The 13,264-nt window shown below is 39.3% G+C and overlaps 1 protein-coding gene across 1 annotated transcript in view; it reads left to right on the top strand.

Moving 5' to 3' along the window:
- The window catches only part of itga9 (integrin, alpha 9), a 51,557-nt gene that overhangs the window by 20,120 nt on the left and 18,173 nt on the right, over positions 1–13,264 (top strand). The window lies entirely within an intron of this gene.

Raw genomic sequence — 13,264 nt, 5'->3', positions numbered from 1 at the left:
TGTAAGTGTCCTGCTTTCTACACCCCAAACACATGCACTTCACTCTGGCCTATATTCCACTGCCCCATTAACATTTGCCTGGCACCAACACAGTCATGGAAATTTACTTTTGCTTCTGGTCACGGGGAGGATGTCTCATCATTTCTCATTGTTTTCATTCATGATCAGCTTGTGAGCAGCTGTTTTCAGGACAAAGCACTGACAGACTTTTTGATACAATTCAGCATACAATTAGCCAGTAACATCTTTTATAAACGGTAAAGGCACTTGTAGCAATTAAAAAACTAGATACGAATTGGTTTTGAAATAGCGATAACCACAAAATTTATGATTCTCCAACATTGTTTAAATAACTTTTTAATTTTGTTTAATCACCTTCGAGTCCAAAATGTAATTGCAGCTTTGATTCATTTTGTAGCTAATTAAACAAGCTAATGATTCTCAATTCATACTCTAAACCAAAAGAGGCAACCTCATATTATGTGGTACAAAGTAGTTACTGTTTGTAATAATCTGGGGTCTACTTTTTCCCCAAGCAAGAACATTCTAACTTTGTTCCACCCCAATCCACCAGCAGATTATATTGCAACAGTCACGTGAATGTGCTGATAAATGAGTTTTCTCTGTAGGGTGACTGGTCTGCTTTACTTCCCCATCATGCCGGCATCTATGGTATGTGACGCATTGGGACTCTCGTATCATTCCGTTTTCCCCACTGCTGATGAATGAGGGCCGTTGGGAACAGGCGTATGATAAACTCCATTAATTTTGACATAGCCACTGCTTATTCTCACCGCTTTGATTTACTGTTGCTTTGTGATAACAATATGATATTACGAGAAAAGACAGGACTTCATCAGTAAATGATCTCTGAGGTTAGATATAATTCTACCTCCAATTTGTCAGGTTTGTAAATCATTTCCCCGAAGGAAAATAGAAATAATCTATTAGCAGGTCAAACTGTTGCCATCATAAAATCTCCTTTTGAGATTTTGGGAATAGCTGTCACTTACAAAAAGATGCACTGCAATCTCTAGCAGTTTGCACTCTGACCTTTGTATTCTGCACCATTTGACCTTAAGGGACTACTTCCACTGTGAGTGCTTTTAGGGCAAGTCTTTTGTTGAACAAAAGCAACATTCAAGGCAAAACTGTAAAGTGCAAGGTAAAAGTTGAAAGAGTGACCTATAGATTTAACAGCTAACTCATTGTATGTGGTTATCGGTATTGCCACAGTTACCCTAAAAAAGCAACTTGGCTACTTTACTGATTACTTGCTTGGAAAAGTACCTTAGTTACTTTACATATTATATCATTTTAAAAGTAACTGCATTACAATACAAGTTACTTTCGATTACTTAGATTACTAGTTACATTCAGAAAATGCAGACAATCCTGCTTAACATAAAAATTATACCCGGTTTTGCCACTTAGTTGGAAGTGCATTTTTAACAGTGAGGTTAAAGCATAAAGTATGTTTACATTGAAGATATAATAAAAACAACCTTTTTGACTTATTTTAATTTAAAAAATGGTTCTTTTATGGTCTTAACGTAAATGGGCGACTTGTTTATAATTTAAAAAAAAGACTAAAAATACAGTCTTTGAGACTTCATTGAAGAAAAATACATTTTCTAAAAAAATAAAAAATTTTTTTTAATGTAACAGCAAAACTCAACTTTTTTCAATGAACATTGTAAATAAAACGGTCATTTGGGGACGTGCTGCACTCACACAATCTGGCGTGACTCCTCTTTAAGCATGAATGAGTGTGAAATAAACTTTTTTTAAATCAAAATAATGACTGTACTTTCGGCTTGAAAATGCGAATCTCTCAGACTCGTTCCTCTATTGCTGTTCATGGACACTTGAGTAGCCAATGGGCTGAAAACGATGATGTCACTCCCTCAGAAAATTTGTCTACTCCCACAATGTCTTTAGCCATGTTTAAGATTGTAAATATGCTTTCTACACTCTAAAAAGAGAATTGCTGAACCAATTTCAGATTACAAATTTAATTGTTGACCTACAAAAATTGGTTCAAGTGGTAACACACGATTGAATTAAGTTAGTCCAAAGTGAATATATTAAGTTTAAGTGATTATGAGTTCATTCAATTTATTACTTTGGATTTGAGTCACTTTGGATTAACTTTATTCAGGTTTGGACTAATTTAATTCAGTCGTGTGTTACCACTTGAAGCATTTCTTTTTTCCAGTTGGTCAACAATTCAATTTCTAATCTAAAGTTGGTTCAACAATCCTCTTTTTAGAGTGTATAATGTGTAGTTATTTGTTTGTTTGTTGACTTTAGTAAGTACTGTAGTGTTTTTCTGTATTTTATTATTCATTAGTTTTACATTAAAACACGTGCGTGAAGGAGACACCGTGGGTGAGAAGAGTGTGTTTTTCATTTAACTCTGGTCAGTTGGCATCACTGGTGCTTTTGTCAAATGTAGCATAATAATGTACACTGGCCCTTTTGTATTAGCCATTTTTAAAGTTAATCAAATGCATTGACACTTTGAAATCCTATAATCCGCTCCTTTAAGTGAAGGTTCAAATGTTCCATGTCAATGGCACCTGGCAGCTTTCACTTGACAGACAAACAGGAAACCCTGGCGAGAGAAAAGCAAACCAGGAGTTCCTGTAACAACCTCCCAAAGAGTCCCCCGTGTGGATAAAGTCCCAGAGACGGCATTGTGCGGCACGTGGAAGCCCGGAGCCGGCCGGGCCTGCTGTCACACTGCCTACTTTGTTTGCCGCTTTACAGACAAAATACAGACTCGCCCGAAATGTGCAGTTCCCTTGATGCCGCCCCCTTGGTTTCATTTACCAAGAGAGCTGATACAGTGAAAGTACGTAGCGGGAAGGTAATCATATCCAGCTGTCTTCTGTCACACACGGCTGCACGTCAAGCATCGTGTCTAAAGAATATAATTAAAATGTGCTGTAACAATATCGTGAGTGGAAAACGTCAATGGCTAATACTTGGTGCTTTGTCCTGAAATTCCGGCTGTTTATATCGCAAGGTAGTAAAAGATGAATTGTTCCAGTTAAATTTAGCAAAGACTAATATTTTCATCAGGATTTCCCTAAATGGTCGTGCCAGAGGGGAACGTGAGACAGTTCGTCTTCAGCCTTGTTTTGGGAGTGCACAGCCAGCAGACTTTTTCTTACAGTAAAACATCTAAAGTTGTTCTCATGAACGTGTAATCGAGTCTTTAGTAAGGTGTTGTTACTACCACCATGGATCATTATACTGACTACCGAGTCTGTTCTTGCCATCGTAAATCCGTCGCCATATCTGACTGACCCAAAATTTCGCTGATTGGATGATTTGTTGCCTTTGGCAGCTCAGCACACCGGGCAAAATGATTCTGCAGGATTTTGGCAATCTTCCTACCACACGATGCCACCACAAGGAAACATTATGGGTGGCCAAGTCTGACCGCAATGAAGGGGATTCTCTGGCCATGTTTCCCCAACTTCCACTGCCGGGGAAAGCACACGGGGCTGTTATCCTATGGAGGGGAAAGACAAAAAGCTGCCATTACTTCATCACTTGGCGTCTCCGTGGCACTTCCCTGAGAGACACGGCCGTGACCGTGTTGTCATTTCCCACTTGTCTTTCTTAATGGTTGTTATTTTAGATCGTCCTTTGTTTCCTGCATTAATAGCCAACTTCTGCAGCAAAGTGAACATACAAATGTATACACTAGATATCTGTTTATATCCAGCAGAGAGGAGCTCTTGAAGGATGAATTTAGCGCACAATTGGTTTTGTGTGTTGCAGCTTTATCGGGGGTTTGGCCCGTAAATAATGTCTCCAATGACAACAGTAAAGCAGAAGTGGCCAAAGGCGTTTGTGTTGAGTGACGAAATCAGCTGCAGGAAGCATCTGGAGCCTTCTTCCATCATCAGGATGGAACAGTCTCAAACACAAACACTGCACTTTTTAGGCCGCCCCTCCCTGCTGCTTGCTCTTGTGTTTGAGCGCTCTCAGTTGTTCGCACTTTAAGGCGACTTTCAAAGAAATTCTACTATAGCAAAACAGTCATTTGAACATTATTATGGGACCATCCTCACCCGGGTTTAACTGGTTGCGCGAGTGTGGAGATGATAAGCTTCCTGTTTATGGATGAAAGTTAATGGCTTTGTTGGAGGAAGTTAATTTCTCAAAGTGAGGAAGTCTTTAAAGGGCTCCTTTTCTAAACAACAACACCATTTTGGCTCGCTTAGTGAATTATTTTACAATGAAACTGCCTGCTTGCATGCACATCTAAATGTTTATTTGGATACTATTATTTAGTTTCCTTTTTATGGGGCTCTTTGAGATACTTGCTGCAGCAGTGACCCGACTATTTGATTGCCTGTTGTTAAGAACCCAAACTGTTTCCTTACAAGGATTGCAGCTGGACTCAGCTCCTTTTTTTTTATGAGGTTTTGTTTAGTTTCTTGCATGTGACTCCACAGTACACCAGCCATGTTGCTCTAGCGATAATTCAAAGGTTAAAGGTACTGGACTGATGATGACGATGATGCCGGGTAAAAGTTGGGTTAAGAATTTGTGGAATGTAGAAGTTCTAAGAGTAAACCTTTTGACTAGCCCACCTCTCGGTTCTGCTACTGTGCTGCATCGGGACCATTTCCAGAATTAAATCCTGTGATCCTGAAAATAGAACAGAAGCAAAAGCCTGATAGAAAATAAAACAATGTGGGAGGGTTGAATGAGAAATCTGCGAGAAAAGACATCTGTGTATTTATAGACCATTGGCAGGCTTTCACATTCAGATAGTACACAACTGTGGTAACTGGCGTTGAGTCAAGTAGCTGTTGATAGAACATAGTAAAAATAACAACACAGATGATTTTGGTATGTTTGACCAGTAAGCTTATTCCATCTGCCTATTTCAAGCAGGAACGTGACGCACCTATCTCTCCACTTTTATGAAACCCAGCTGTGGTTTTCACTATCTGAGGGTCAAATGTTGAATGCCTTATTTGTGATGCATACGAGTAAGGTGACCAGACATCCTGGGTACCCGGGACAGTCCCGCTTTTGAGCCTTGTGTGCCAAGTCCTGGCGGATTTGGAACTAGAACTACTTCCTGCTTCTGTGTCTAAGAATCATTGGAAATGTAGCCTTACTAGCCGAATGCTGTGGGCGCCAAACGATAGTTGAGTTAATTCTGCCAGCCTATTTATAACGTTACAATGTGGGATTGGCACAAGGTAAACAGCACAGACGGTTTCCAATAACTGTCGGATAATGGTGAGCATTGACTTGTTTAGCGCCGTTCAACTGTCAACCAAGATAACATTTAGCATTAGTTAAAGCAATACCACAGCCACTGCTCACTAAATTGACTAGCAATTATATTTGTTATATTTCCTGGCGAGCATTTATTGTATACTTGATTTTCTGCGAAATTGTAGTGTCCCGGTTTTTAATTTAGAAAATGTGGTGACCTGAAAAGTGAAACATTGACTTTAAATTGCTAATTGCAAGTAATTTTGTAAACTAACAATGTGATATGCCTGATATTTGACATGTGAAACAGCTTCTGGCATGACAGTGCAGATGGTGTCTGTTTCCCGTCTGTTAAGTGATGGTCGTCTGCCGTGCTAGCAGGAGGAAATATGTGTTTGCTCATGGGATGTATTTCAACACAGCTATACAGTCATCTGTTTCGCAAATGTTTCATTTTTGTTTTCATGAATAATGGCAGCCAAATAAAGTACAAAAATGTGTTTTGTTCTGTCTAAAAAGCTGAAGATGTTTTTTTTCTTCTTCTGTTTTGTGGGGAGTGCAAAGGTAGCAGGACTCTGCCACAGATCAAATCTTATTTTGGGTTGGACAATGATTTAGGTCCACATAATTTAACTGCAAAAACAATACAAATGAATACAGAAGCATCCCAAGAGTACATACCGCCGCTGATGCATAAACATTTGTCACCTTGATGACTGCGCACCTGGTTATTATCTGCGGTTAGGTGGTGGTAATTTGAAAAAAGCCAAATTCTAAACATTGAAAGAAATAGAAGACATGTCCGTCATATTTAGATTAGGAATGGGCAAGTATCGGGCCGATACTGCGCCTTATTTCAAGGTATCGGTACTTGGACGACGGCCGATACTGGTTGTGGCTGTTTTATGATCAGGAACTAGAAATAAAAATATATAACTTATAAGAATAAAAAAATGCTATTAATTTCATGCAATTTTAAGGAAAAATTAGGGATGTTTGATAACACTTTTTTTCAGGTCGAGAGCAGTAAGTGGTCAACTCTTGAGTAGTCGCCAATATCAAGTATTGATAGCATACCACTAGTGCTTTTGATACATAAAATTTCTCAAAACAATGACAGATATTTTTTAAAGATATATGCAGTATATATATATATATATATATATATATATATATCAATGGCATTTTGCCTTACAAATTGGATCTAATCATTGGCAATTTTCTATTCTTCTAATTTCTCATTTGTAGTTCCTGGTTGTAAAACGGCTACATTACTGGCTACAAATACTGGACTCGGCTCATGTTGCAAGTACCGATACCTTGAATTAAGGCCTGGTATCGGTACTTGCCCATCCCTGGGAAAAATGCTATATTGGGATAAATAGGTCCGACCGTCTTTCTTTAAAAATATATGTCATTGTTTTTTCGGGGAAATTTTATGTATCTATCAATAGTTCTAGTGGTATCGGTCACTACTCTTGAGTTGAGTATTTGTATTGGTATTGGACTAAAAACAAAAGGGGGTATCGAACATCCCCAGTTTTTATGATAACGTGCATTCCTACATGATCTTTTAAACAATCACATACAAACAAAACCTACCATTGTGGGTTGTTTTCCTTGTTCAAATTTAGAAATTCACTAAGTTAAAACATGTTCTCTCAAAAATAAATTGCCTTGATGAGTTGATTTAATAATAAATTTCAGAAGCTAACAAATGGACTTTTGCAAAGGGGGCAATGTGCAATAACCTCTTCGATGCTGTGTTTGTTTGTAGTGTGTCAGGTTCGCTATGTTGTGATGGACAGCAGGTTGTGGAGGTTATCAGGTTAATGCCTGAAGCTGGACAAACATCTCAGCCTACCTCGGCCACTAACATCAGACAGGCCGAATGTTTGATCGCGTGTTGGATGTTTGTTGAAGTTTTTCCCAGCATACATCTGGTGTGAGCTGTACTTTCCAGTGACTCTCAAGCTTCCAAAGTCCAAATGCATGTTTTGCTGGCTTGTAAGCGTTTTTGTAATCAGACTTCCAATTACCAACAGTTGTGATTTTGCAGACATGATTCTTTCTCTTGAACTTTGCAAGGTGTCATGTGAAAATGTCTCTGCTTTGTGTGAAGTTTTTTGTAATCGATAGCACTTTATAAAGCGCTTTTAAAAGGAAAATACAGCTTCCAGACATATTATTTTCACAAAGAAAGTAGGAAACTGAGAGGTCATAAACTCAGAATTTGGAAATGTGTCGTTACGTGACAAACAATAAGCGGAATAAGATCATAAACAGCTTGAATATAACATGTGCCCGCCCAGTCGCTCTGTCCTTGACTCTGAAAGAAGCGGCCAACTGTTGCATGCAGGTGGCTGCTATTTGCTTTGACATGAATGTCAATTCATACCGACTGTAGTATGTACTGGCACGAAATGAAACAGATCAAGAACTTATGACTTCACTTCACTTCACCACCAATAACTACATTTGAGTGGCATGTAATGCATGTGGAATGAGCGAGTAATGGGCTGTACTGTGATCTGCCATTTTCTGGAAGGTGACTTACATAAATGTGTATTTTCTGTAGCTCTGCCATTGGGTCATTGAAGTGGAGTGGTTCATATGTTGGCAGGCGATCCATTGATTGATTGATTGGTCAGTAGTCTGGACTTAAGTCAGCTGTGTTGGGCTGCAGCTCATCCTGTGACCTTGAACAGGATAAATGATGTCGTTGGATGGATGATATCTGACTTGTATGGAGTGTTTTAGGACAGGACCTGCCACAGCAGAGTGACAGGGTAAAATGGTGACGTTTGATCATACTTGACTATTTCCTACTGAATTCTCATGAGAATAACAACTACATACCTTTCATAAGCCGAGATTCATTTTCCCAAGACGCTACTTCTCATTACTACTTTAGTCCAGTCCAAACTTGTCACCTCTTCAAACTGGATTGTGGTTCTTGTGGAGCACACCAATTCTCGTCACATTTCTGGATATCGTGTCATAGTACAGTATATGCTGGAAGCGTTCTCGCAAGTAATGCCTGTCTCAGGCACACATCTCACGCTAAAGTTGGACAGGCTGGATTCATTCATCACTTAACTCAAAAGGTTTTTCCATTCGGGCTAAGATTCCCTGGCATTCAGCCGTCCAATGAAAGGGCCTCAAGCTGCAAGTCATCCAAACGGCTATTGTCCTAATAAGGAGTAGTGTGTGTGTGTGTGTGTGTGTGTGTTTCCCTTGCAAGTTAATAAAACTTCTCCTGAACAGAATCCAACCATATGCTTTTGAGGGTTTGGCTGCGTGAGGAGCTCTTGTGCATTTCAGGCAAGCATGAGGCGTTTAAAGATCAGAGCCCCTTGCAGCCTGACGTCACTCCTCCCAGAGAACCACTGCGGTGGAGCTGCGCGCCTAACCAAAGGGGTCCCGGGTTATGAGAGGGGGGACGCTTAGTTTGTTACCATTATGTTGCTCAGATTAATGTGAGTATCAGAGCTTCTGAAGAAATGGAGTTTTGCATTGATGTAAGAAGCCTCAGTCATTGAACTCTTCTATGTGCAAACATACATTGTGTTTATGTATGGATGTAGAGTGAGCACATACCAAATTTGTTGGCCCAGTGTGAACATAAACACCCAGCGCTGGCTCAAACTTTGTTCCAGAGTGAGGTGGTGTTATCGATAAAGCTTTGTGGCACAGCTGTTTTCTTTCACAACACAACGAATGGCGAGCTTCACTACATGAATACAGAGATGGCAAAGAAAGAAAAACACAACTGTAGTAACATGCACATGTGTCATGTTATGTTTGAGAATTTACAGTTGCCAAAGGATAGTGGAAAAGAAAACACTTGCTGCTGGGTTACAGTGTGACTGGAAGCATTAAGAAGTCATTGGTGAGAAGGTGACAGGGGATTACTTTCACCATGTAGTAATTTTGCCGTTTTTAATGATTTTCTTTTTAAAGTCACTGAGGCCTCTGTTGGCCTGTTAAACCAGGTGATGATTTTTTTAGAACCCCCCTGGTGCTTAACATCTACACAGGGACTACACCTGGCAAGTTATTTACAATAGTGAATATAATTCAGTATATAAAGAAATGTTATTAGTAATGTAGGGAAGAATGAAGGTTAAATTAATGTTTATAGTTATCTTGTTTGGGTGTAAAGGTTCTTCAAATTGCTCTACATTTGGAGCAATTAATGTTATTTTTATGTTGTGGTAGTCCCTTGAGGAAATGTCCAAATGTCAGCAGTGTCGCTGCCTCTGCTCAATAAGCGATGGTAGTGTCTCTCTTGCTCTCTGTCATGTTTGCATGCTGCTGTGTCAGCCTGGGATTAAACGGTCATCCTATTGACTGAGGTCAAGTACCATGTCGCAGGAGTTGTCAGATGATCCGGCAACAAAATACCCCCTCAAAAATTTCGACATGCTACACTTCCTGCACTAAGATGTTTGAGAATGTCATATATCATTGTGTCACTACTAAAGCTAATGGGCGGCAGAAGTTCTTCTGTAAGGACGGTCATGGTCACTATGAGAAATGCTAGTCTGTTGTTGAGGTTGAGCAAGGCTTTACACTCTCTTTCTAGCTCAGGATGTGCAGCATTGTTTGTGCAGCAAGTCATGGTTACTAGGCTTTATTTACATGATCAAGATTTTGGAGCCGGTCATCGATCAGCAAGTTTAAATTTTTTATTTTTTTTTTAAACATTAAACGATCCATTCAGAAGATGGACAAATTAATCTAATCTATTTAACCAACTTGTTTCTGTAGGGAGGGGGGGGGGGATTAGATCCCGACAAACTTTGCATATAATAAACGCCCATTAAAATGCATTGGGAAAAATAAATAATTCAATCATAAAACTCTCCCAAAAACGCTGATAAACATTCACTATGTTCACTATTGTGTATAAGTTGTAAAACGTCTGAAGTCCTGTTATTTTTGTGTTTAACAAATTTAAAACATTATAAATCATGCTGTTTCTACTAAGTACTGTTTCAAATGTTCTCCAATTCCGATACTGTAATGTATAGGATCATATGCTGAGAAACATTTCTTGGGAGTAGTAATATGGCAGCCTCGCGAGGCTTCTAAAGTGTTGGTGTATCGGCTATCCAGTAATATATACAGATCAGTGGCACAGGCATACTTATCACAATTTTAGAGACAAATACTACGATTTATAGTCGCGGCGGAGAGTCGGGTAGATGTAAAAAAACAACAAAAAAAAATTGGGGGAGGGCGTAACAAAAAATAATTGCAGAGCCGATCAATGACGTCATTGATTGAGGGGCAAATTATGACATTACAATTGATCACTGATTTTGCTTAAAATGCAAAATATCTGCCAATTAACATTTCTTCTTATATTACATATGTATGATCTAATTCTCTGGGTAATGTACAACAAAAATGATTTAAGTTGAATTTCCCCTTGAGGCATCTTAATCAGCATAAATAATTATAATTTCATGGCAATCAAGTCATTTCCAGACGAGTAGAAGCCTTAAAGTCTAATAATCTTTTCCCTTTTTCGATTCCAACGTATTACATATAAGCACTGTTGATTAAAAGAAGCACATTCTCAGAAATGCTGTCATCTGATCCTTACGGAATCCTTTGATGTAAGAACGGCCCTCTCACAAGCTTTCTCTTGTCAACTGTTTAGTGTCAAACAGTTGTTGAGTATATTTCCATAAACCTACCCAGCAGTTAACACTATATGTGAGTTGCCTTTTCAGTTGGTGCTCAGGAATTCTTGGATGATGTCGGCCCAGGATCAGTGGGGGGGAAGGGAAGGTTTGTGCCAGGGGTGTGGAGGCAATTGGGAGCATTGATGAAGGGATAAGTGAAATACGGAAGACTTGCAGAGTATTAGCGAACAGCCTCCAGCACGTATGATGTGAGCCTCCTGTAAGCACTGGGAGTTAAAAGTCGGCCGGCTTGTGTATCTTATGTCAAAATGCCTCTTTTTGCTAAATAAATGGATGTTCTGTTAAAAAAAAAAAAAAAAAGTGATGCGGAAATCCCTTCACAGCACAGTCGTTTAATAGAATGATTAGGCCTATTTAGTCATCCAAAAAGTCACTCCTTCACCAAGCAATTGTGCAAAAGCTCAACATTTCAAGTCATTATGCCCCATTCCCCCTTAAACCCTTCGTTCTCATGTGGCTTGTGAAAACGTGAGATAAGCAGTGGGACTTTAGGGGGCTACAAACCCGAGCAATGAACTCCCGGGGGGTTCAGTTCACGCAGGGGCCAGTGGACAGGGCCCATTTGAAGCATGCTGCTTTAATGGCTACTGGGGTGGAGGCTTTTGCTGCCGCCATTTCTCATGTGCTGACTCCAACGCTGGTCATGTTACCACCCCACCAACTTGAACGGCAGCACAGTCCCAACAACAAAATCTCTGTCCAATATGGCATGAATCGTAGTCCACTGATGGATTGGAGTCTGACCTCTGTCGAGGGCCAGCTGCTTTATTGTTATTGATCAGTTGTACTATGGAGTGTGCGCTGCGTAATTGACCAAAAAATGAATCAGCTTTTGGTTTGTAGGTGTCCAACCAAGTTGCCAAAAGGAGGCCATGCAAACATTGAGGGGGTGAAATAATCAAGGATCAATCATTATACAAAACTCTTTTTCTGTACTAGCAACTCAGTGTTGTCGGCAACCAAATAATGACGTGATATCATCTCCAAGGCCAGCTCTTTATCTACGTGCTACACCGCTTCCCAAAGCAGACCCAAATCGTCTCTTTCTGTCTGTTCATGTCCTGCTCTAATGAGCACTGTTTCCTGCTATTACTCTCTCACTGGTGATGAGCTGGGTGGGTTCGCCGCTCGTGACGCTCAAAGCCCCGAACTGGCTGCGTGCCTGTCTGAGTAAAGAGGATGGGTGGGTGGTCAATGGAAAATGTTGTGAAAGTGGGTAAAAGTGAGTGTGTGATGCCCGGAAACGAGGGGTGTTTTCATTGTGGATTTTGGCTCACTGTCGTTAGATTACTGATGAAGCCTCTGCGTGGTTATACTGTTGACTTTGAGGCAGTGCGACCTGACCCACTCTTTATATATAACGGGCAAATGAGATCAAGTTTTTTTTCCGTATTATTCTGCCATCTAATGAAGATATAAGACTTGATCAAATGTAGCGCTATTTTCATTCTCTGCATGTTTCCAAAGCCGATGCCAAATCAAACTGCCCTCCCATGGTCACTGATTAAGCCTGCTGGATACTCAAGGATAGTTCTCATAGTCACATTTATCATCTTAAAAAAATGTTGATTACTCAGAACGTCATCGTCAGTGGTCACGTTTGCGTTACTTTCTATAAATTAAGTGTTTTGAGGAGTTGTCTGAATCAGACAATATCAGCAGTTGAGATGATCTTGTTATGAAGGAATTCACTGAAGGCATTGACGTGGATTGAGTGCCATTAGTCTCTCTGTCTACTTATATTACTAAAATTCAGGACTGTGAGGGATATTATTTTAACAATAAATTAATTAATTAATTAATAATAAATAAAACATTACATAAAATAATCAATAATCAATTAATTAATCATTAATAATAATTAAATGATAATATACAATTTAATATAAATATAATGTAATATAATAATATTTAATAATAATTAAATAATACATTTTTAAAAATCCTTAGTCCTTAGTCTGCTGTATCTTGAACAGTTGAACAAACATGTCTAACTTGTACAGTCTTTGTTTTTCTTTTTAACTCATTCACTCCCAGCCATTTTCAGTGAAGCAACCCCCTTCGCTCCTGGCTATTTTACTGCATTTTGACTGATTTTACAAGGCCCACAGAATATTGTGTTCTATTGCTACAAAGTTGTGGAGCCTACCAAAAGAAAAATTAGAGTGTCGTCTTTCATCAGAAAAAAATATAGTTATATCCGTTTCTGTTTTGAGGCAATTAGCATGAGAATATAGTTAAGTTTCATCATTATTCACAAACCTGTTGAAAACACTGGTGAAAAAAGCTTGTTG

Source organism: Vanacampus margaritifer, chromosome 12 (genome assembly GCF_051991255.1).
Source record: "Vanacampus margaritifer isolate UIUO_Vmar chromosome 12, RoL_Vmar_1.0, whole genome shotgun sequence".
Taxonomy (NCBI): Eukaryota; Metazoa; Chordata; class Actinopteri; order Syngnathiformes; family Syngnathidae; genus Vanacampus; species Vanacampus margaritifer.
The sequence above is the reverse complement of the archived record's forward strand: the minus strand, read 5'-3'. Positions and strand labels throughout refer to the sequence as shown.